At 44.1% G+C, this 25132-nt stretch overlaps 1 protein-coding gene across 1 annotated transcript in view; it reads left to right on the forward strand.

Moving 5' to 3' along the window:
- Positions 1-1046, forward strand: part of ETFB (electron transfer flavoprotein beta subunit) — a 63671-nt gene extending 62625 nt beyond the window's left edge. Inside the window, exon 7 of the mRNA XM_018554384.1 lies at positions 887-1046. The gene's annotated coding sequence lies outside the window, so the exon portion shown is untranslated. The remainder of the gene's footprint in view (positions 1-886) is intronic.
- Positions 1047-25132: the final 24086 nt, after the last annotated feature.

Here is a 25132-nt window from a genome sequence, read left to right on the forward strand (position 1 = left end):
AGTATGATCCCAGGACAGTGCCCCCCGGCGCTGTCACTGCAGGACGGGAAGTATGATCCCAGGACAGTGCCCCCCGGCGCTGTCACTGCAGGACAGGCAGTATGATCCCAGGACAGTCCCCCCCGGCGCTGTCACTGCAGGACAGGCAGTATGATCCCAGGACAGTGCCCCCCGGCGCTGTCACTGCAGGACGGGAAGTATGATCCCAGGACAGTGCCCCCCCCGGCGCTGTCACTTCAGGCCAGGAAGTACGATCCCAGGACAGTGGCCCCCGGCGCTGTCACTGCAGGACAGGAAGTATGATCCCAGGGCAGTGCCCTCCCGGCGCTGTCACTGCAGGCCAGGAAGTATGATCCCAGGACAGTGCCCCCCGGCGCTGTCACTGCAGGACAGGAAGTATGTTATTGGCAGGATCACTAGTTTAAAATAAGGAGAGAAAAAACCCCCCCAAAAGCTAATGCCAGGCAGTGTTTGGGGGCGTCGGTGCCATTCATGTCTATGGCACCGCAGACACGCCGCACCGGAACACGTGGTACAGGCACGCCCTCTGTTCCAGTGCAGTGCGATCTGAACAACACAGTGCATGCAGCTTTTTTTTAGATCGCACTGGAACAGAGGGCATTCCTGTACCTCCACGTTCCAGTGTGTCGTACACAATGTGGGGGGGGGAGGGGGGCACATCTGGGGATGTCATTGCATGACGTATTCAGCTTTCATCACATGTAAGCTCCAACACTGGGTATTTTGCAGCAGCTGCGAATGAGGCGGTAGTAGTGGTGGGGCCAATCTTTAAAGAGACCCTGTCACTTTGAGATTTTGGCACCTTCCCATTCAGGACAAACAAAAACAAAACCGTGGTTCTAATTGTCATTTTCTGCCGTTTCAGGTTTTTGGAAAGTTTGGGCATTTGCTGCAGAAGAGGGAAACGCCACCACTTGACCGTCCCGTCCCATTCACCTGCCGGTGCCTTCCTAGACCGCTGCCAGCCGTGATTGTACACACCTCAACGTCCAGTCCTTTACAACAGAGACTGGCGGAGGAGAAAACGTGAAATCAGCCAATTTTTTTTTTTCTTCCCCTCCACTGTAATTTTACGTCTATAAATAAATGTTTGTTTTTTTTTCCTTTCTACACGGAGACCGGAGTCTCCTTTTGTGATTATTTAATAATGGGTCACGGTGGGGGAGAGACGGAGCACGCGGCGTATTAGGAAAGAGTTACAATGAGAGCTCAGCCATGTGTGACATCCCCCACTACTCCCAGCACACTACGACTATTCAAGTGAAGTGCCTGCTGGGTATTCAGGAGCTCGTCCTAATAACAGGATTATCAGACAGGTTAATATCGTCTCTAATGTCGGGTTTCACTTCTATCTTTTTTTCATCTGTAATTATTCAAAAACATCCGTCACCTTTCTTTGATATAATAGTCAGAAAATGGGGTTCATGTTGCAATAAAGAAGACATGACAAAGAAAACGTCCTTCAGATCATTGTGTGTGTTTTTCCTTTTGAAAATGATTAATTCTTTTAAAGTAGTCTTTCTGAACTTATATTTTTTAATGACTTTCAGGCGTCGGGGAACCCCCTGCTAATATATTTGCAGCTCACAGGACATTGAGGTGAACAGAAAGTGATATGAGAATAATGAAAAGTAATTTGCACTCAAGACCAGTGGTGTATTAAGGTTTGTGCTTCCCTAGGCAAGACTACACTCTGACACCCCCTAAACACACTGGCTACTCTTCTTGTCCCCCAGACTCTAATGGAATAAACTTGCACGTTTTAATTGGTGCGGCGCTTCAATTCCTACATTGACTGTTCACTGTCGAGCCAAGGATACTGTGGAGGTCTCTTGGATTGCAGAAGCTGCCTACACATTGGCCACATCACACGTATCCCCAAGTGACAAACTCCGGAGGTAAATCTTAAAAATACATTCAAGTACCTTAACTATGAACAACAATGTATCTTATTTGTGTATCACTCATAGATCCTCCAATCATCTCTGAATTAGTGGTGACACTGTCCTTCCTTCTGGAGGGTGGCTCCTTTTGGTCCCCATGGTCCCTGTGTGTGTGTTGTAAAGTATTCACCGCTCCAAGTTCACTCCCAGGATGGACTACAATCTCATATTTAGTTTTCTAATTTTGTATTGAGACTGTAGTTCATCACAGAAGCGAGCTTGGAGCGGTGACTACTTTACAACACACACAGGGACCATGGGGAACAAAAGTAGCCCCCCTCCAGAAAACTGAGCCAAAATGAATGAGAGAATCAGGGCCAAGTGTTTGAATGGGACAGATTGGCCCGGCGTGTTGTGTGAGCGGCGCCCTCCTCCATTCTGAACTTTTGATCAGTTCTAGGATTCCAATCAGAGAATGCTCAATAGGGAAAAGAAGCGGTTGATGTCGTTAAAAACACATTTTGATTACCAATCACTCGAACACACATTTAAAAACGCCATCAAACGTATCAGACATGTTCCAACCTTCCCATCCACTTAGATATTAGTTCAGCCTGATAAAAAGGAACAGCAAGGACCCCCCCCCCTCCTCACACTGGCTGATTTGTCTGAGGTTTGATCGGGATATCAATCATAAGGTGAATCAAACGTTACGAGCACAAGGTTTGTGATCACCTTCACAGCGCAGCGGATGGCAGGCGACCTTTTTCAAACGGCAAGCTTTTTCCCCCCTTATTTAATAGAGTTAATTGAGGAAAACATCAAAGGAGCGCTAAACGTTCACATTCCTTTATGTGGAAAAGCTATTAACGTGAACTAATATGGAAGTAGGACACCAAAACAGAAGAGTTAAAGCTGAACTCCAGGCACACCGCTACATACACAGATGAAGTGCAGACAGACGTGTGAAAAAGGACACCGTCTGAATTCTATGGTGTTACATATCAAGCCATAAATGAAATTCATCTGATCCTTTGCAGGTCTTAGAATTGGGTAAACACAAACTCAGATGCACAGCAGCACGTGACATATTACACACGTCATTAGTACAAACAAGCTAAAATGGAGAAGCCATGTGTGAAAAACTAAGTACACTGCCTCCATAAGAAGCAAGAGGCCTAGGGCTCATTCACACTGTAATCGGCCGACACGTACAGCTCCGTGCTGCGTGCACGGCTGTATCGGACAGGTTCTGCGTGTGATTAGCATGCAGCACCTGTCCTTCTCTATGGTAGTATGCCGCCCTATGCTCACCCGCCCTGCACGTCCGTGCGGGTGTCCGTACGCGAATGGGATAGATCCTGTCTGCGTCCGAGCCGGGACACACGCACCTGCACTTGAGGTGAGCGTAGGGGGCTGCATAGTCCCATAGAGAAGAACAGGGGCTGCGTACTAATCACACGCAGCACCTGTCCTTCCCGGGTGCTGCCCGATACAGCCGTGCACGCACCATCGAGCTGTTCATGTCGGCCGTTTCCAGTGTGAATAAGGGCTAAGTAGCAGCCAGGTGCTGCTAATCAAATGCGCTTGAGTAACTGATCATCGGCAAGTGTGACCACCTCTATAAAAGCCGAAGTTTTAGCAGTTTGCTGGTCTGGAGCGTTCAGGTGTATGTTAACACAATGCCAAGGAGGCGAGACATCAGCAGTGACAATAGAGAAGCATTTGTGGCTGCCCATCAATCTGGGACCAATTTAAAGTCCATCATTCTACAGTGAGGAAGATTATTCACAAGTGCAAACCACTGAAGACAGTTGCCACTCTTTCCAACAGTGGAGGGTCCCGCAAATTTCAAGGTCAGGCCGTGCAATGCTCAGAGAAATTTAAACCCAAGAGTTACCTCTCAGACTCTACAAGTTTCAGTTAGCATGTTAACCATTTCTGGGCCGCAATACATCTATAGATGGCGGCCCGCAGAAGTGGTGAAAACAAGCATCTGTACAGCCGCTGGATTGTTTGTACCGTGCGGCAAGATTCAGCAGCTTCCAGCCACTGATCTCTCCTCTGATTACTAGACCCGGAAGTGATGTGTCCGGTGTCACCAGTTACAGTCTCCGGCCAGGAGATGAAGCTGCGGAAGCAGATCTCTGCTTCCTCAGCTTCTTTGAGGTCCCTAGGTGACATTATAGGGGTCTGAAAAACGCCTGATGTCTCCATAAAGCGGACCTGTCACACCCTATTTGCTATTACATAGCGTGCTTGTTAGCCCCCTATGTAATAGCAATAGGGTTAGTGTAAGTATATCGACTTTTGCCGATTTGCCTTTACCATGGTGTGCTGGTGACATCCCTTTGAATCTTGTATATCTTCACGGCGCCATCCGTGGTCACTGCGAGCACCCGCCTGGATCCTACAGACCATCCTTTACGGTAAGGAGTGCAGCAAGACGCTTGTATATCCCTTCTTGAGCGGTCTCTCACTAGAGGGGGAAGGAAAAAAAAGAGGCAGCCTTGATAGCGCCCAAGCTGTGCAGCTCCTACATCCTAAAAGGGGCCACCAGCCCGGGCTACATGTTACGTATACAGGGCCGGATTTACTCTCTCTGCTGCTTCAAGGTCAGGTTCCTCAATGCGCCCCCCACCCGCCCCCGCATGAAGAATGGCAGACCTGCAGGCTGAATATAAGTGATCTCAGCAACATCGCCGAGACCACTTGTATAAAACAAGCGGTGGCTTCCCCGCGGTACATTTAGCTCTGCTTGCCCAAATCAGGACTTAATGTAGAAAACAACTACCCGCCCGGAACTGCATGTCCCGGGCATCGGGAGATAGGAATTTTACACCCCTGCTGCCCCAAGACGGGGCCTTGGTTGGCCTTGTGGGAAGTCCGGCCCTGGCCTCATAAACGGTGTACTCAACCTGTAGTCGACTCTGACCTATATCAGCCTCTCAACTTGCTTCAAAGTTTCTATACACAGTTTGACCACTGGGAAGTAGGGGACTAAGGAAATGCTTCCTCTTGCCTGCAGCAGAGTGGTGGCATCATATTCATACACTATTGAAAGGCCCACTCTAAAAAAGGCACCAAACCCCAGCCCCCTTCTCCTGATGCCAACATACGTAGAAAACACAAGTGGAAAAAAGCTGCACCAACCCGGATAAGACCACACAGTGAAAAGTACATTTTATTTGAACTTCTAGTTTGTGTTTGTATATATAACTCTCCCTAGTAACATTCTCATCTATATTAGAGACAAGTCTAGAACAAGGTATATAAATACATTTTCTGAACATAAACTTGAACATAAACCAGATTTTCCTTTCTATGGTCCCTTTCTTCTGCCGTCCTAGACTTCTACAGACTCCGCAAGAGACGCCCAACCCCCTCACCACCTTGACCTGTAATTCGCTCCTCTATTTCTATATTCAAAACGAGAAAAACACGATATGCACCTTATAAAAAAAAAAATATGGGTCTGTTTGCTCTCTTTATTACACCTTGTAAATCCGTTTCCTGTTTTCATGGGTTTATGTAAAAAAAAAATCATAGAGTTCACGCACACTGCTAGAGGGATCGGTGTCCAGGTAACATCTGTACCCAGATCCTCATGCACAGGGAACATGGATCGCATTGGTGTTGGACTGGTGTGCGCTCTGCTCTTGATGATCCAGTATGGTGAGTCTGTTTGGTACCATTTCATGTCATGGTCCCACATTTGTTTTTTTTACATGCAATGGCACAGAAGATTGTATACAAATTACTGTTAATGTTCACGGTAGAGCAGGCACAATGGCAACTTTGAAAAGGATGAATATGGGGACAACGGAAACAACGGCCCCGATTCTTGAAGCCTCAAGCAACAGAAAGGATGCTAAAGTGGCCTCTAATTTAATATCACATTTTAGCACGCCAAAGCACACCTTAAGTGTTGAGAATCGGGCCAATGAGGTGTTTTCAAAAGGAGGAGAACATGTTCACTTTGCAAAGTGAATAAGGTGAAGCTGTGCGGACTTCAAACATCCAATCATGTGCAAGCAAGAATCCTTTTTTTAAAAAAAAAAAAAAAAGAATTTCCTTGCACATCATTAGGTATTCTTTGCAAAGTGAAGTTTCATTTATCTTCACCTCTTTATTATTATTATATTATTATTATTATACAGGATTTATATAGCGCCAACAGTTTGCGCAGCGCTTGACCTCATTCACCAAGCTAAGTGAATATTCCCTTTGCAAAGTGAACATTGTCTACTGCTTTAGTAAACCAACCCCAGTAAGTCACAGAGAAAGGTCCACTTCAGGGGGAATGATCCACAGCAATAACTTGGAGCACATCGCAGGCAGACGTTGTCTACCATCCAGGCAATGGCTTACAGGAACACCCATAATAATTAGCAGACATGTGTCTGGAAAAGTCGAGAGAGATGCTACGGATTGCAAAAATTGACTGGTGTTAAGGCAATCATCTAATGGGGGAATGGCACTGAGGGGGGTGAGCCTACAGTATCTGCTTGGGCAGTCCTCAGAGTGGTTGCCCAGTCCTATCGGTCTAGTGGGCTATGCATGTACTCGTAGAAGGAGATCTGTGTGACATATCCATTGGTGGCATCTCTATTGGCTATTTTGCCTTGTGCCAAGTCTGGAAATAATCCCATTCCACTGACTTGATCAGCACATGTCAGAGTTTCCCAAATGCAGGACATTGGATCTTTACACAATTTGCCACAACACATAAGTGCCACAACTCGTAAGTGAGAACGTGCTGCATTTCAAAACATTGCATTTAGCATATTCATATATGTCACGCACCAATGTCTTGTGAGCTGTAGATATAATTATTAGCAGGAGTTCCCTGAGATCTGTAAGTTATTTCAAGGGTTCCTCCAGGTCCGGATAGCAGGTATTTGGCTTATAAAGTGCAATTTTATCCCTACCTAAAACTACTCCTATTAGCAAATGATGTTAATGAGCCCATATCTGCTTCTACAGCCTCAATTCACAAACAACATCAATTTATTTGTGGTCGTTACTGTATCTGATCATCGTTCTCCCATCAAAAAGATGTTCAACACATTCATTTCATGAGCATAGTTGATTCCATTAAATGGAACTGTTAGAAGCCTCTATTACAGCCTTTTTCAATCCGGGTTCCTTGGGACACCAGGGTTCCTCGTGCAATGAACAACTTCTGCCTCTCAGATAAGCTACCACTGACACCAATGATATTTTTGGTATGTTTAAGAGGGTCATTCTTCTCTCAGTACAATGGTGGTCAGTAAAGGACCACTATTGTACTGTCGCTTCTCGACCTTTTGGCTAAGATCAAGTGTAGTATCTGTTCTTATCAGTTGCCGGAGGAAGAGCGACACCACCTCTAGTCCCGGGAGAATGGTGGCTTAGTATTCGCCGGTGTTATTGGTGGGTGCTGGAGGGGTTTCCTTTCCTTCTGGGTTTATTCTGGTCCAGTTACGCCGGGCTTGTCCCCAGTTGTAGGCAGGAAGCTCTGAAGGTGCTAATGCCTCCTGAGGGAATGGGTGCTTGCTTTGGAGGGCTGGGGGAGGCAGAGGCCCGTGGTGCTGTGCCCCCTGGGGTAGGCGTCCCAGGGGTGCCAGAAAATCACTAGGGTGTGGGACCAAACAAGTGATTCACTGTGCACATGGACACGGCACCTACCACTTTTTTTGCACTACGCCTTCTTGGACAGGCCTTATGGCTAGTCCTGGGGCAATATTTTTTGCACTCCGGCCCCTAAGGCCTGTCAGCGTGGTGCACTGACACTTTAGCAATTTAATTTATGCACTTTATGCACGATTTGGCACTTGACTTTCACAGAATCTGAGGATGCAGGTTCTCTCGGGCCTGTCTCCTGAAGTTGGGGAGGAGGTTCTGTGACCCACAAAGGGGCCCCTCTGCCTTCTCCCACCTGTGGGGGTTTCTCTTCGGGAGACCCCCAACCTAGTACTTGGGGACATGTTTCGGCAGGTCCCAAAGGATCGGGGTCCTCCGGCCTTCAGGTTGGAGGACCTAAGTCGTTCTTGTCCCTGTCAGGAGCCTTGCGCCCCGGGGATCAGGAAAAAGGGTGGCCCTTTCATTAGAAAGGACCGGAGCACCCTTGTGCACGTTTTTTGTGTGTTGTGATTTCACGATTCACTTTTTTTGTTCACAGGGGATTCGTTTTCGAGCACGCTCCACGGGCTTAAAAAAAGAAGAAAAAAAAAGGTGGTCAGTAGAGGACCCCAGAGATCAAAGGCCCTTCGCTGACTGCCAGTGTACTAGGGCCATTCCATGGCCACCAGTGTACCAGGGCTCTTCCCTGACCACCAGGGCTCTTCCCTGACCATTAGTGTATGGGGAAATTCTCCACTTATCATCAATGTAAGGGGTCACTTTTCCAGTAAACATCTATTTGCACTACAGTTTTTAGGGTCCGCGTTTCTTTTCTGCCTATTAGTATTACAGTTTAATTTCATTATTACTGAAAATAATGTATATAGCAGCCCCTACATCAAATATGCTAAGAAGACCACAATTATGCTAATTATTCATATATATGTCAAGCATTAATGTCTCGTGAGCTGTAGATATATTAGCAGGAGAGCTGAAAGTTATTTTAAGAGTTCCTCCTTGAAACGTAGACTTTACGAAGAGACAAGCTGATTTACATCCAATTTTCTCGCCTACTTGCTTGATAAAATGTCCCTCATCTTATCTTCGCTCATCTTTAGATAATATGGATAGCAGATCCCATACCAATGTATTATGTTATCTCTTTATGCTCCTGAGCAATTCACAGGCAATGGAGCAGATCTGATTATAACAAGTCCAAATGTTTCTCCCAACCTTCTGACCGGAGATACCATCAACCTGACCATTTCCTACAACCCAACTCCCAGCCTGATAATATGGACTGTCAACGGCAGCCTCGCGGCTGTATGGATATTCGGCATAGAATCATTGCTGCCAGTTACAGGAATCAGTTGACACTTCTGCAAACCTGTTATTCTAATTATTCATATATGTCACGCACTAATGTCTTGTGAGCTGTAGATATAATTATTAGCAGAAGTTCCCTGAGGTCTGTAAGCTATTTCACGGGTTCCTCCAGGTCCGAGTAGCAGGTATTTGGCTTATGAAGTGCAATGTTTTCACTTTATTTAAGCACTATATGCACGATTGGCACTTTTTTATTTTAAAATTTTGACCCACAGATGCAGCGGGTGCAGGTTCCTTTGGGGCCTATTCCTGATGTGGGGAGGAGATTCTTTGCCCTTATATAGGGTTCTCTGTCTCCTCCCACCCAGGAGGGGGGTGTCTCTTCGGGAGAGCCCCCTGCCTAGTACTGTGAGGTACCTGTTTTGACAGGCCTTCGGGTTGGTGGACCAACAGTCTCAACCCCTGTCAGGAGCCTTGCGCCCCGGGGGGGTCGGGAATCTAGGTCCCTTCTTTATTGAAGGACCAAGCACCCTTGTGCACCTTTTTGTGTGCTGTGATTTCACGGTGCACTTTTTTTGTTCACAGGGGGAAGTTTGTTTCGATGCACGTTCCACGGGCTTCAAAAAAAGAAATTCTTACACATGTTTTTATCAAAAATCTCAGTAACAAGTCCTCAGGTCACTGAACATGTCTAAGAGCCCATTTACACAACAGCAGTAGCCCAGCATGTGTGGGTTCATTTTGAATGGCATCCTGAGGCACCTTCAGAGTGAAGCCGCATTACTATGCACCACAATGCATGTGTGTTGCGCTGCACTGTTAAAACAAAACAAAAAAAAAGCACCTATATTTTTTAGGCTCATTTGTTTTGAATTGTCAGCTTAATGCAACGCGTTTCAGCTCACAAAAACCTGTGTATTGTGGGGCATTGCACTCAAGCATGACTGGCCTCGTAGTTAGCTGCCCAGAATTCCAGATGCAGGGGTGGCAGATACTCAAGAGTAGAGTAAAGTAGACTTTACTATCAGAGACGACCTAATCCGCTTCCAGTTTCGTCACCAGCTTGCTTGATAAAATGTGTTTCATTTCATCTTTGTTCAATTGTAGATGTTATGAATTGCAGATCCCAAACCAATGTATTACATGTCATCACTTTATGTATTTTAACGATTTACAGGCAATGGAGCTGATCTGGTTATAACAAGTCCAAATCCTTCTCCAACCCTACTAACCGGAGATACCATCAACCTGACCATTTCCTACAACTCAGATCCCAACCTGATCATATGGACTGTCAACGACAGTGTTGTGGCTTTGCAGATATATGGAAAAGAATCAATCACTGCTGATTACAAGAATCGTCTGACACTAGAGAAAAAACAATTACTTATCACCGGTTCCACCACAGCGGACTCTGGGGAATACACCGTCAGCGTTAATGATACAAATGGCGATTCTGGTACCATTAAATTTAATGTGGTTGTCAAAGGTAAGTCCTTCAGTTTACGTGGCCAAAAATCAAAAAAGAGTCCAGTGTGTGTTCAGGTCTTAGTATCTTGAGTAGGTAATTCTTTCTCTTGTGAAGAGCTTCCTCCATAAATCTTTGAATTTAGGCATTTACTTCAGCTTAGGTTAACAAACTATAGTAATGATGATGGAAACTAATGCTTCTAATATAAATAAGTAAACTAGAGCCCCGGAGGGTCAACCTTGTAGAGGAACAAGTAGACTGTAGGTGTGGAAGGAGAGCTAGATGGCCATCTCTAGGCAGCTGACGATGGAAATTAATGCTTTTAATATAAGTAAACTAGAGCCCCTGAGGGTCAACCAGCTAGAGGAACCAGTAGACGGAAGGGGAGATGGAGAGCTAAGTGGCCATCTCTAGGAAACTGATGATGGAAACTATTGCTTCTAATATTAATAGGTAAACTAGAGCCCCTGAGGGTCAACCTGCTACAGGAACCAGTAGACGGAAGGGGAGATGGAGAGCTAAGTGGCCATCTCTAGGAAACTGATGATGGAAACTATTGCTTCTAATATTAATAGGTAAACTAGAGCCCCTGAGGGTCAACCTGCTACAGGAACCAGTAGACGGAAGGGGAGATGGAGAGCTAAGTGGCCATCTCTAGGAAACTGATGATGGAAACTATTGCTTCTAATATTAATAGGTAAACTAGAGCCCCAAAGGGTCAACCTGCTAGAGGAACCAGTAGACTAAAGTTGGGGACAGAGACGTAGGTGGCCATCTCTGGGCAGTTAGGAACAGTAGCTGTTCGCAGTATATCATCATTGATCACTTTTGTAAAGACAACAGAATGCACAACTACTCCAAAAGAGGTCAATATGTATATTTGGTCATAGGTGTTACAAATTCTCATTCTATGCTTTTCTTTTACATAAAGTGGACAAAAACTAACTGCACCCCTTGTTTTAACAGACAGAGACCAGGAAATCCAAAGTAGTGACACGGGTATATATAAGACTGGGGAAAATATCAGTCTGACCATCCAGTATAATGGGGAACCATCAGGAATATTCTGGGACTATAATGACAGCCCGCTGGCCATTATAACAGGGGCATATAACTTCCGTTCCCCCAGATTCCAAGGCCGAATGATCCTCTCAGCTCGGGGGTCTCTGCTAATTTATAACACCACCAAAGATGATGCAGGAAATTACTTTGTGACTATCGCAACTAATCTTGTCCACGGTTCACGGTTGTTTCAGGTGAAATTCTACGGTGAGTTACTTTAAATAATATATTAGAATGAATTATATACTAGAAATTATATATACATACATATACACACACATACAGTACATACATATACACACACACACACACACACACGTATTTCTTTATGTTATCAGGTTAGAGTAGGGACAAGCAACCTTGGCACTCCAGCTATGGTGCCACTACAAATCCCATCATGCTTCGTCCTCAGTCTTGCAATCCCTCATGGGACTTGTAGTTGCACAACAGTTGGAGTGCCAAGGTTGCCTAGCCCTGGGTTGGAGAAACCGGTTAATGGAGAAAGCAGAATTCTTCAGCAGCGCAGAGAATATTGTGATATAAGAGCTAATTAGTGAAAGGGACCCCCAGTAGTCAGGGTGAGTAAACCGGGCATGGGTATCTGGGCACTGCCATGGGTGACACCAATGCAAATCAGGCCATTATCCAGGCATGCAGACTAGGTGGCCAGGAAGGAACCCCCCTAAAAGACACTAGGCCATATGCCTGTCAACATTGGGGTGATTTCTTGCAAGTGGGAGTGGCACGGTTAAGGGCCTCTTCTCTAGACCATGTTCCCCAAAAGGGATGTGGGGGTTTATAGGAGAGAATTAGAGGAAACTGAAAGCCCCTTTAGACTAAGGAAGCCTATAAAGTAGGTTTAAGACATTCCCTAAGCATCTAATTTACAGGATTTGTGTATTTTCAGGGAGAGGCAGAGAGAGAGAGAGGCAGAGAGACAATGAGAGAGAGACAGAGACAGAGAGAGAGAAAAAGAGACAGACAGCCAGAGAGACACACGGATACTTTTTCAAGGAGAGGCAGAGAGAGACAGGGAGGGAGACAGAGAGACAGACACAGAGATATATTTTTTAATAATGGAACCAATCGACTAGTTGAAAAAAAATAATCAGGCAAATAATCGATTATGAAAATAATTGTTAGTTGCAGCCCTAGAAGAGACTCTTCCCCCTTAAAAAGTATTTATTTTTGATTTTTTTTCTTGCATTGGTACATGTCCCTCATGGCAGTGCCCAGCTACTGAACCCCTTTTTTAACAGCTTGCAAATTAGCAATTGAAATAGGCCAAAGGAAAAATCACAAGATTTGACTCGTATAGACATTAATAGGGTTTGGCTCTATGTTCGGGGTTCACGGACCTCCAGCTATGTGCACCAAACATCCAGCACACCAAACTTTGCCAGCTTTCCTCATTCCTACTGTTGGGAGGTATTTTCTCCTAGCAATGACATGAAAACCTAAATCCCAGCAAAAAATTGGTGTCCTTTTTCTTTAATGAGTGGTTCCAATAACCAGATGATGGTTGAACACCCTACGAGGGCTCAAGGAAGATCTGTTTTGTGGTTATCAATTATGTTATGCCTTTTATCTCACAGACCCAGTGGAAAATGTGAGAGTGACCCAGTCACCACAAATAGTGAGCGAGATGTACTCTTTGGTAAATCTGACCTGTAGCGCCTCTAGTGGTTTTGGTGAGGTGGTGACTTGGATGAAGGATGGGCAGCCTATCGTTAATGGCAACACGTACAATCTTTTGGATGGGAACAAGATTCTCCAGATAATTGAACCCAAAGCGATGCTCAGTGGAAAGTATAGCTGCAACATATCCAACCCAGTCTACTGGGGTTCTGGGTTCCTTCAGCTTCATATCTATGGTAAGTACTAGCACAAGAGTGCAGTCTATGTCCTCTATGGAAATGTATAGAGCGGAAAGGTCTCCTGTATCAATTTAATATTTCAGAGTCCTTAAAGCCCAACTCTAGGATTTTTTTTTGTATTAAATAAAAAATTGTCCTCCCTTCAGTGTACAAAATAGAAGCTCAGACTCCAATACTCACCTATAATCCAGAGCTTGGCCTGCAGTTCTTCCTTTTCGCCACAAAATGTCCTGACCTTTCAGGTTTAAGATCACTCAGCATCACTGAACCTACGACATTAAATATAGCACATCATGGAACTGCCCCTGAGAAGGCCACAGTGCCCCAAATTCATATCACCAGGGGACTGTCCAGAGTTGGAGAAATAGAAAAGGGCCAGCGTGTCACAGGAACGACCTAAAGATTTCAAATAAAGGTAAGTATACTAAAAAAAAGAAAACCCCCCAAAAAAAAGAAATATGCTGGGAGTGCTTTTAATAAACAATACCCCTTTCCTGCTATAACGTGCAAGTTCCTTGTAGACATATAGCCCAGGGCTTAAAAGAAATATATCAAACTGATGCACATCATTCTTGACATATAGATTGACCCAAATGGTCTAAATGAAACAGAAAATCTGTGTAGAGGGAATAAAACTGAGCAACAAACAACTATACTGAAAAAAAGGCGAGGTTGATGTGTAAGATTTGAAGGTTAAACCACTACATCTACAACATTGATGTGCGGTACCTTTAGTTCCGGGTGAGGCATTCCCCAGCCTCACCCCCAGCATGTCCCGCCCCTCCCGAACCTGGTCCCCAAGCTAGTGTGAAGGAAGGGAGGAGCCTCCCTGTCCCTCACTTGCTCGTCACTGCTGACGCATCGAGATCGATGACCTCATTGGGTTTTCTTTTTCTTTTTTTTATTGGACAGCTTGGACCAGTGGCACTTTGCCATTGGTCCAAGCCATCCACAGAGCTCATGCCTCTAACACAGTAGAGGCTGTGACAGCTCTTGCCTCAGTTAGGTTACACAAGCAGTGGGGAAGCCCGCTGCTGTGTAACCTAACTACCTGTCAAAAGCCGGATGCAGCGCTGCCTGTAATTAACAGGTAGTGCTCCGTCAATGACAGGTTACACAGCGGGGAGGCTTTCCCTGCTGTGTAACCTGCTAAAAGCCAATCTGAATGGATAAAAAGCTGACAGCTTTTTCCTCCATAATACTAGGTGAGGCTCTGCCTGCATCCCCTGACCGCATGTCCCTGATCTACAACATGGCAAAATTTAGCATTGCAGCAAGATAAAAGGTGGCCATCCTTCCTTAGAAAGAACTCTACTACACAAATATTTCACAGAAGCAGCTTTCTTTTCCAAATGTATTGTCCAAGAACTTCTGCAGAGCCACAAAAGAAAAAAAAAACTGAAAAAGGTTGAGGATGGGCAATTCAGGTCAGACATGGTAACTGCAACAGACAAGGAGCACATTAGGCTTACTTCCTATCAAAACCAGATGTCCAGTACTGCTTCCAGAACTGGAAAACCTCACTTGAGCTGTGGTGCACCCATTTCCAGTCCAGACCAAGCCTTACCCAAATTGGTCTTCAACCAACCAAAACCAGATGTCCAGCACTGCCTTCACCTCAGAGCTGGAAAAACCCACTTGAGCCATGGTACACCAATTTACAGTCCAGACAAGTTTTATCCAAGGTTGTCTTCACCCAACCAAAACCAAATGGCCACATCAATGTCCAGCATTGTTATCAGGACAGAACTAGAAAATGCCAAAATTACGACGTAGTAAATATTTACAGTCCAGAGACGCCTTATGCAAAGTGGTCTTCAGTCAACCATAGATGAGGCCAAAAAGCAATTTCTCCGAGATGAAAACAAAGCCAACTACGCATGAAAAGTGAAAAAACAAACACTCACCTGCACTACATAATACAAGATACCTCGTATAGGGTGCAGAAAATTAGCAGCAAGTGCTCCGGGATGAGGAGTCTTAATATGAAATATTTAGCTATAGCAGTAGACAATTTTCCACTGATGGGCAGAAGAACACTACATGGATAAATGTCTGCAGGAAATGGTGAAGTGTGGTGGAAGGCCGTCACAGGTTTGGGTCTGCATTTATCTAAATAGAGTTGGATACATGATCAAAACCAATGGTACAGAAGATGTCCAATTGATCGCAGTATCATTCTGCAGCCTACTAATGACCCCACACAGCCCAAATCATAAAGAACTGTCAGCAGTAGAAACATGAGCAAGGAATCCAGCATAGATAGTATGACCTCCGTAGAGCCCGAATCTCAATATCATTGAGTCAGTCTGGGACTAATTGCAAAGACAAAAAGTAGTAAGATGCTCAACATCTGTGGTGGAACTGTGACAAGTTCTCCAGGGTGCCTGGTACAAACCTACCAGCACCTTCAGAAACTGAATACAAGTCTGCCTAAGAATATCGCTACTGTGTTGCAGGCAGTGGGTGGCCAAACCAAATATTGACTCGGTTTGGTCACATAGGGCCACCATATTTTCTAATTACACACAGGTTCTGCTTCCTACTCTACAGTGCTACAAGATGCTTGTGCTTTACTCCTCACAATGCAAAGTCTTAAAGTCTCGCATCTTTGATAACAATGTTCTCCTTGTGTCGGTGACAGGTTTTTTTTTAGTCCATGTCTCTTTGGTTGACATATGTTTGATATGGATCTCGAAGGTAAAAGCATCTAAAATTGTTTAACAGAAGCACTGAAAATAGTGAGATGTATGAGTTGTGGATGTGGAACCCCTCCACATTCTCAAGGAGAGGCAGGAGATGCCACGCTCAAGCTGTACTATACAAAAATAAATAAATATATATTAATAAATATACACACACATATATACATACACACAAACTACAAGGGAAGGAGATCTCATTGACTAAAGGCATAAAAACCTGAATCACGCATAAACTGATGTTTTTGCAGAACTGAGTGGTTTGAATAAATGGATGATGGTTTAGATCCTATACAGACCTAAGTGAGATTTGTTTCATTATTAAAGTGGACCTAGCATCATATATATTGTTCATTTTAGGTGCATGCATGCAAAGTAATGTGTAAGTGTAACAATGCCATATCATTATTGTATTACCTCTCACAGAGACCACAGTACTCCCCCTGACAATGCCTTCTCTTTTTCTCTCCAGGAGGACATACTGTATCCATCTGTGTTCAGGCATCATGAGGAGTTACCTTCTAATTCCTGGACTGAGATGCCGGCTTAGTGATGGCACAATCATGTAACTCCTATTGCCTGTGCACTTCTCAGCTGAGGAAATGCTTCCTCCTGCTTGCAGCAGACTGGTGACATTGTCTAAGCCTAGACAAAGTCACCGGACTTGTACTCAAGGATTGCTTTTTAATGATAAATGGTGGTGCTTTTCTGACAATGTATTGTGTTGATGTCTATTTTGACATCAAGGATGTATAATTGTGAACTTGTTAGTGTGTTACTATTATTAAAGTAAAACGTCTTCAAAATGTCCACTTAAAATACATTATGCCTTTTATAGACCCAGTGAAGGATGTTACAGTGACCCAGTCACCCGAGGTGGCGAGCGAGGACAGCCCTGATGTAAATCTAACCTGTAGCGCCTCTAGTGGTTACATTGAGTCAGTGACGTGGATGAAGGATGGGCAACCTATAGATAACAAATACAATCTACTAAATGGGAATCTGACTCTACAGATTATTAAACCCAACACAGCGTTCAATGGAAACTATAGCTGCAACATATCCAACGCAGCCTACTCGGGTTCCAGGTCCCTTCAGCTCCGAGTCTATGGTAAGTAGTAGCACAAGAGTCCAGTCTCTGCCCCCTATGGCAATGTATAGAAGAGAAGTGTCACATGATCTAAATTGTAAACAATTGCTAAACTCATTAATTAGGAGGTGTGGACTCAGGTCGCCTGGGGTGGGGTCTGGGAAGTACCATTACTGGATTGAGAAAAAAATTATCTAAATGACACAATGTAATCATTAGTCAGTCTTCGTTCTAAACAAATGAAGATGTCATGTAGGTGTAACCCAACACTCTGCAACAGGCTGATATGAGCACTTGACTTGCAACTGATCACATTAAAGGAAGTTTTTTCATGAGCAAGTCTGAGTTGGCTGACGCAATCAAATCATCACTCTCTTCGTGAGGGTGACATTTTTTTTAACTTGTGGCGCTATAGCTCTCTCTTTCTAATATATGTGATGGAAGTCTACAACAAACACATACGAAAATGTATGAGTGGTGGTTCAATAGACAAACTGCAGACAATTAAAAAGTAGACCTATACTCCGGGAGAAAAGAGAAAAAAAAAATGACAAGATTTGACTCGTATAGACATTAATAGGGTTTGGTGCTATGTTCGGGGTTCATGGACCTCCAGCTATGTGCACCAAACCTCCAACGAACCAAACTTTGTCAGCTTTCCTCATTCCTACTGTTGGGAGGTTTTTTCTCCTAACAATGGCATGAAAACCTAAATCCCAGCAAGAATTGGTGTTCTTTTTCTTTATTGAGTGGTTTGAATAACCAGATGATGGTTTAACACCCTATGAGGGCTCGAGGAAGGTCAATTTTGTGGTTATAAATTATGTTATGCCTTTTATCTCACAGACCCAGTGGAAAATGTGAGAGTGACCCAGTCACCACAAATAGTGAGCGAGATGTACTCTTTGGTAAATCTGACCTGTAGCGCCTCTAGTGGTTTTGGTGAGGTGGTGACTTGGATAAAGGATGGGCAGCCTATCGTTACTAGCAACACGTACAATCTTTTGTATGGGAACAAGACTCTCCAGATAATTCAACCCAAAGGGATATTCAGCGGAATCTATAGCTGCAAAATATCCAACCCAGTCTACTGGAGTTCTGGGTCCCTTCTGCTTCGTATCTATGGTAAGTACTAGCACAAGAGTGCAGTCTATGTCCTCTATGGAACTGTATAGAGCAGAAAGGTCTCCTGTATCAATTTCATATTTCAAAGTTCTTAAAGCCCAACTCTAGGAATTTTTTTTGTATTAAATAAAAAATTGTCCTCCCTTCAGTGTACAAAATAGAAGCTCAGGCTGCAATACTCACCTATAATAAAGAGCTTGGCCTGCAGTTCTTCCTTTTTGCGACAGAATGTCCTGACCTTTCAGGTTTAAGGTCACTCAGCATCACTGAACCTACGACACTAAATACACCACATCATGGAGCCGCCCCTGAGGAGTGCTCTACATTCATATCAACAGGGGACTGCCCAGAGTTGGAGAAGATGTGAAATAGAGGAGGACCAGCATGTCACAGGACTAAAGATTTCAACAAAAGGTAAGTATACAAAAAAAAATTTAAACAAAAACAAAAATAAATACTGCTGGGAGTTGTGCTTTTAATAAACAATACCCCTTTCCTTTTATGACGTTCAAGTACTTTGTAGGCGTTCAGGGCTTCAAAAAAAATATTCCAAACTGATGCACATAATTCATGACATGACCAATTTACAGTCCAGAGAGGTTTTACGCAAAGTGGTCTAAAGCCAACCAAAACCAGATGTCTACATCAATGTCCAGCATTGTTATCAGGTCAGAACCAGAAAAAAAAACCCACTTAAGACCTAGTACAACTATCGACAGTCCACAGAAGTCTTATGCAAAGTGGTCTTCAGCCAACCATAGATGAGGCCAAAAAGCAATTTCTCCAAGATGAAAACAAAGCCAACTACACACGAAAAGTGGAAAAACAAACAAGCAAAACTTCCCAATGCTACATAATACAAGATCTAGGGTGCGGAAAATTAGCAGAAAGTGCTCCAGAATGAGGAGACTAAATTAGAAATATTTAGAAATATTTAGCTCTAACAGAAGACAATTTTTCCACCGATGGGCTGGAGCATGGATAAATGTCTGCAGGCAACAGCAAATGATGGTGGACTTGTACAAACATACCAGCACCTTCTGAAACTGAAAACAGGTCTGCCTAAGAATATTGCTACTGTGTTGCAGGCAGTGGGTTGCCAAACCAAATATTTATTTGATTTGGCCACATAGGGCCGCCATATTTTCTAATTCCACACAGGTTCTGCTTCCTACTCTACAGTGCTTCACGATCCTTGTGCTTTACTCCTCCTCACAATGCAAAGTCTTAAAGTCTTGCATCTTTGAAAACAATGCTCTCCTTGTGTGAGTGACCTTTTTTTTTTGCGCCCATCACAATGTATTGATTGGATATCTATTTTGACATCAAGGATGTATTAATATGAACTTGTTAGTATGTTACTATTACTAAAGTAAAACGTATCCAAAATGTCCACTTAAAATACATTATGCCTTTTATAGACCCAGTGAAGGATGTTACAGTGACCCAGTCACCCGAGGTGGCGAGCGTGGACAGCCCTGATGTAAATCTAACCTGTACCGCCTCTAGTGGTTACATTGAGTCAGTGACGTGGATGAAGGATGGGCAGCCTATAGATAACACATACAATCTACTAAATGGAAATCGGATTCTCCAGATTATTAAACCTACCACAAAGTTCAATGGAAACTATAGCTGCAACATATCCAACGCAGCCTACTGGGATTCGGGGTCCCTTCAGCTCCGAGTCTATGGTAAGTGGTAGCACAAGAGTCCAGTCTCTGCCCCCTATGGCAATATATAGAGGAGAAGTGTCACATGATCTAAATGACACAACATAATCATCAGTCAGCCTTAGTTCTAAACAAATGAAGATGTAATGTAGGTGTAACCCAACACTCTGCAGCTGGCCAATATGAGCAGTTGACTTGCAACTAATAACATTAAAAGGAACTTTTTTCATCAGCAAGTCTATGAGTTGGCTGACACAATCAAAACAACGCTCTCTTTGTGAGGGTGACATGTTTTTTTTTACATGTGAGGGTGCGGGTACCTTCGGGGCCGGCCCTGATGTTATGGGGAGGTTCTGTGGCCTACACATGGGCTTCTCTGCCTTCCCCCACTTGGGGGGTCTCCCTTTGGGGGAGCCCCTTACCTAGTACTTGAGGGTCCTGTTTCGGCAGGAACCTGAGGATCGGGGTCCGCCGGACTTCGGGTAGGTGGACCAGAGTCTTCCTTGCCCCTCTCAGGAGCCTTGCGCCCCCTGGGGGGGTTCAGGATTATCGAGGCCCTTCCTCATCGGAGGACCGAAGCACCCTTGTGCACTTTTTTTTGTGTGTTGTGATTTCACAATTCACATTTTTTTGTTCACAGGGGAAGTAGTTTTATGAAGCACGCACCACGGACTTTAAAAAAAATGTGATGGAAAAAAAGTCATCTGAAAATGTATGAATGGTGGTTCAATAGACAAACTGCAGAAAATTAAAATATTCCGTCCTCCACCAGTTTTTGGCTACTTAATTATCCATTACACTGAGGCAATTCCAGCTTAGATTTTAGAGGGTTTATCCATGGCATGTTTCATTCAGGGACTGAGAGCAGTCCCGCTGTCCATCTGAGACGCAGGGCCTCTAGTGGACACAATGAAAATGGTGAAATGGATGAGTTTTTTCTGGTTGGAAGTCTTCACATCCTCAGATAGAGGCCGATCTCTACACAGCCGTAACCCATGAGACACCAGGTTCCCAAGATACTCTACAAGAAGATGGATACAAACACAAGAGGAGGATAGCTCTTAGTGAGTGACAGCATGAAAACATGAACCCTACACAAACTGGTGTCTTTGTTCAATGGCATCTCAATGGTTCCAATAACTGGATGATGGTTAAGACCAAAGGGTGATTTTTAAAAAATTTAACTTATAACATATATGTCATGCTTTCTTTCTCACAGACCCGGTGGTGAATGTTGCAGTGACCCAGTCACCTGAGGTGGTGACCGGGATGGACTCTTTGGTAAATCTAAGCTGTAGTGCCTCTAGTGGTTACAGAGAGACAGTGACATGGTTGAAGGATGGAGAGACTATAATTAATAATGACGCTTACACGCTATTGGATGAAAATCAGATTCTTCAGATAATTGAACCCAACAGGACGTTCAGTGGAAACTATAGCTGCAACATATCCAACGCAGCCTACAGGGGTTCTGGGTCCCTTCAGCTGCGAGTCTACGGTAAGCCTTAGCAGAAAAGAGTCACCTATGACTGCCTAGAACAGAACACAGAATGCAAATGTCGCCCACATAATCGATCGTGTGTTTAAAGGGCTTGAGTGCTTGAAGCAAACCTTGCTTAGAAATGTCACATTACTCTCAATCCCCGACCTCTCTCAAGTACTAATAGCTTAAAAAAAGCCATTGAAAAATAAAAAGGTTGTTTAAAAAAAAAAGTTAATAAAACAGAACAAAAACAAATCCAAATCCATCCATCCATCAACTCCTCTATGAAGCAGCTGACCCACTGAAAAACCAATGCACTTCATGAGAGGCTGACATATTTGACATCCGGAATGTAGTCATGTAAACATGCTACTATGTTAGTATTACTAATGTAACCTTTAAAGTTTCTAAAAGTTCTATTACTAACATTATGCCTTTTATCTCATAGACCCGGTAGAGGATGTTATAGTAATCCAGTTACCCGGGGTGGCGAGTGAGGATAGCTCTGATGTAAATCTAACCTGTAGCGCCTCTAGTGGTTACATTGAGTCAGTGACGTGGATGAAGGATGGGCAGCCTATAGATGACACATACAATCTACTGAATGGAAATCAGACTCTCCAGATAATTGAACCCAACACAGCGTTCAATGGAAAGTATAGCTGCAACATATCCAACATAGCCTACTGGGGTTCCGGGTTCCTTTTGCTCAGAGTATATGGTAAGTTGAAGCACAAGAGTCCAGTCTCTGCCCCCTATGGCAATGTATAGAGGAGAAGTGTCACATGATCTAAAAGACACAACGTAATCATCGGTCAGTCTTCGTTCTAAACAGATGAAGATGTCATGTAGGTGTAACCCAACACTCTGCAGCTGGCCGATATGAGCACTTGACTTGCAACTGATCACATTAAGGGAAGTTTTTTCATCAGCAAATCTATGAGTTGGCTGACACAATCAAAACATCGCTCTTTTTGTGAGGGTGACATGTTTTTTTTTTAACATGTGGAGCTATATCTCTCTCTTTCTGAAATATGTGATGGAAGTCTACAACAAACACATACGAAAATGTATGAGTGGTGGTTCGATAGACAAACTGCAGAAAATTAAAAAGGAGACCTATACTCCGGCCAGAGAAAAAAAAAAAAGGTACTGTGGCCTACACATGGGCTTCTCTGCCTTCCCCCACTTTGGCGAGCCCCATACCTAGTACTTGAGGGTCCTGTTTCGGCAGGGACCTGAGGATCGGGGTCCGCCGGACTTCGGGTAGGTGCGCCAGAGTTTTCCTTGGCCCTGTCAGGAGCCTTGCACCTCCCGGGGGGTTCAGGATTATTGAGGCCCTTCCTCTTTGGAGGACCAAAGCACCCTTGTGCACTTTTTTTTGTGTGTTGTGATTTCACGATTCACATATTTGGTTCACAGGGGAAGTAGTTTTGCGAAGCACGCACCACGGACTTTAAAAAAAATGTGATGGAAAAAAGACATCTGAAAATGTATCAATGGTGGTTCAATAGAGAAACTGCAGAAAATTAAAAGGAGACCCATACTCCGTCCCCCGCCAGTTTTTGGGCCACTTAATTTTCCATTACACTGAGATTATTCCAGCTTTGGTTTTAGAGGGTTTATCCATGGCACGTGTCATCCAGGGACTATAGCTGCAACATATCCAATGCACCCTACTGGGGTTCTGAATCCCTTCAGCTCCAAGTCTATGGTAAGCCTTCACAGAAAAGAGCCACTTATGACTGTCTAGAACAGAACACAGAATTGATTGTGTATTTAAAGTGCTTGTGTGCTTAAAGAGAACCATCCTAAAAATTCACTTCACTCCCAGCCCCTCGACCCCTCCTAAGTACAAATGGCTTTAAAAAAGCCATTATAAAATTAAAAAAAGTTTGTCCAAAACATTCCCCCCCCAAAAAGTAAATAAAGCAGAACAAAAACAAATCTATCATCCATTTATCTATCTCCTTTTACCAATACAAGTCTATGAAGCAGCTGACCCACTGAAAAACCAATGCACTTCATGAGTGGCTGATATATTTGACATCCGGAATGTAGTCATGTAAACATGCTAGTATGTTAGTAATACTAATCTAACCTTAAAAGTTCTATTACTAACATTATGCCTTTTATCTCATAGACCCGGTGAAGGATGTTACAGTGACCCAGTCACCCAAGGTGGCGAGCGTGGACAGCCCTGATGTAAATCTAACCTGTAGCGCCTCTAGTGGTTACATTGAGTCAGTGACGTGGAAGAAGGATGGGCAGCCTATAGATAACACATACAATCTATTGAATGGAAATCTGACTCTACAGATTATTAAACCCAAAACAGCGTTGAATGGAAACTATAGCTGCAACATATCCAACGCAGCCTACCTGGGTTCTGGGTCTCTTCAGCTCCGAGTCTATGGTAAGTAGTAGCACACGGGTCCAGTCTCTGCCCCCTATGACAATGTATAGAGGAGAAGTGTCACATGATCTTCAGCCATCATCAGTCAGCCTTCGTTCTAAACAAATAAAGATGTAACCAGGGCCGGATTTCCCACAAGGCCAACCAAGGCCGGGCCTCGGGGCAGCAGGGAGTAGAGGGGCAGCAGGGGTGTGGAATTCCTATCTCCTGACAACCAGGACATGCAGTTCCTAGTGCCGTGTGGGTAGTTTTCTACATTTAGCCCTGCTTTGGGCAAGCAGGGCTAAATGTACAGCAGGGAAGCTGCCACTTGTTTTGTACAAATGATCTCAGCGACGTTGCTGAGATCACTTGTATGCAGCCTGCAGGTCTGCCATTCTCCATTGGGAGACCCAACACTCTGCAGCTGGCCGATGTGAGCACTTGACTAGCAACTAATAACATTACAGGAACTTTTTTAATCAGCAAGTCTATGAGTTGACTGACACAAATCAAAACAAAGCGCTCTCTAAGATGGTGACATTTTGTTTTTTACGTGTGGAGCGACATCTCCCTGTATCTGATGTATGTGATGGAAGTCTATAACAAACACATCTGAAAATATATGAGTGGTGGTTCAATAGACAAACTGCAGAAAATTAAAAAAAAGGAGACCTATACTCCGGCCCCTACCAGTTTTTGGCCACTTCATTTTCCATTACACTGAGACAATTCTAGCTTAGGTTTTAGAGGGTTTATCTATGGCATGTTTCATCCAGGTACTGACAGCAGTCCAGCTGTCCATCTGAGATGCAGAGTCTCTTGTGGACACAATGAAAATGGTGAAATGGATGAGTTTTTTCTGGTTGGAGGCCTTCACATGCTCAGGTAGAGGCAGATCTCTACACAGCTGTAACCCACGAGACACCAGGTTCCCTAGATACTCTACAAAGGAAATAAATACAAAACACAAAAGGTGGATAGCTCTTAGTGAGTGACAGCATGAAAACATGAACCCTACACAAATTAGTGTCCTTGTTCAATGGCAACTCAACGGCTCCAGTAACTGAACTCTGGTTAAGATCTAATGGTGATTGATTTATAAAATGTCATGCCTTCTATCTCACAGACCCGGTGGTGAATGTTGCAGTGACCCAGTCACCTGAGGTGGTGACCGAGATGGACTCTTTGGTAAATCTAAGCTGTAGCGCCTCTGGTGGTTACAGAGAGACAGTGACATTTATGAAGGACGGAGTGACTATAATTAATAATGGCGCTTACACCCTATTGGATGAAAATCGGATTCTTCAGATAATTGAACCCAACAGGACGTTCAGTGGAAACTATAGCTGCAACATATCCAACGCAGCCTACAGGGGTTCTGGGTCCCTTCAGCTGCGAGTCTATGGTAAGCCTTAGC

Source organism: Nanorana parkeri, unplaced genomic scaffold (assembly GCF_000935625.1).
Source record: "Nanorana parkeri isolate BGI_ZX_2015 unplaced genomic scaffold, ASM93562v1 scaffold155, whole genome shotgun sequence".
NCBI classification, from domain to species: Eukaryota; Metazoa; Chordata; class Amphibia; order Anura; family Dicroglossidae; genus Nanorana; species Nanorana parkeri.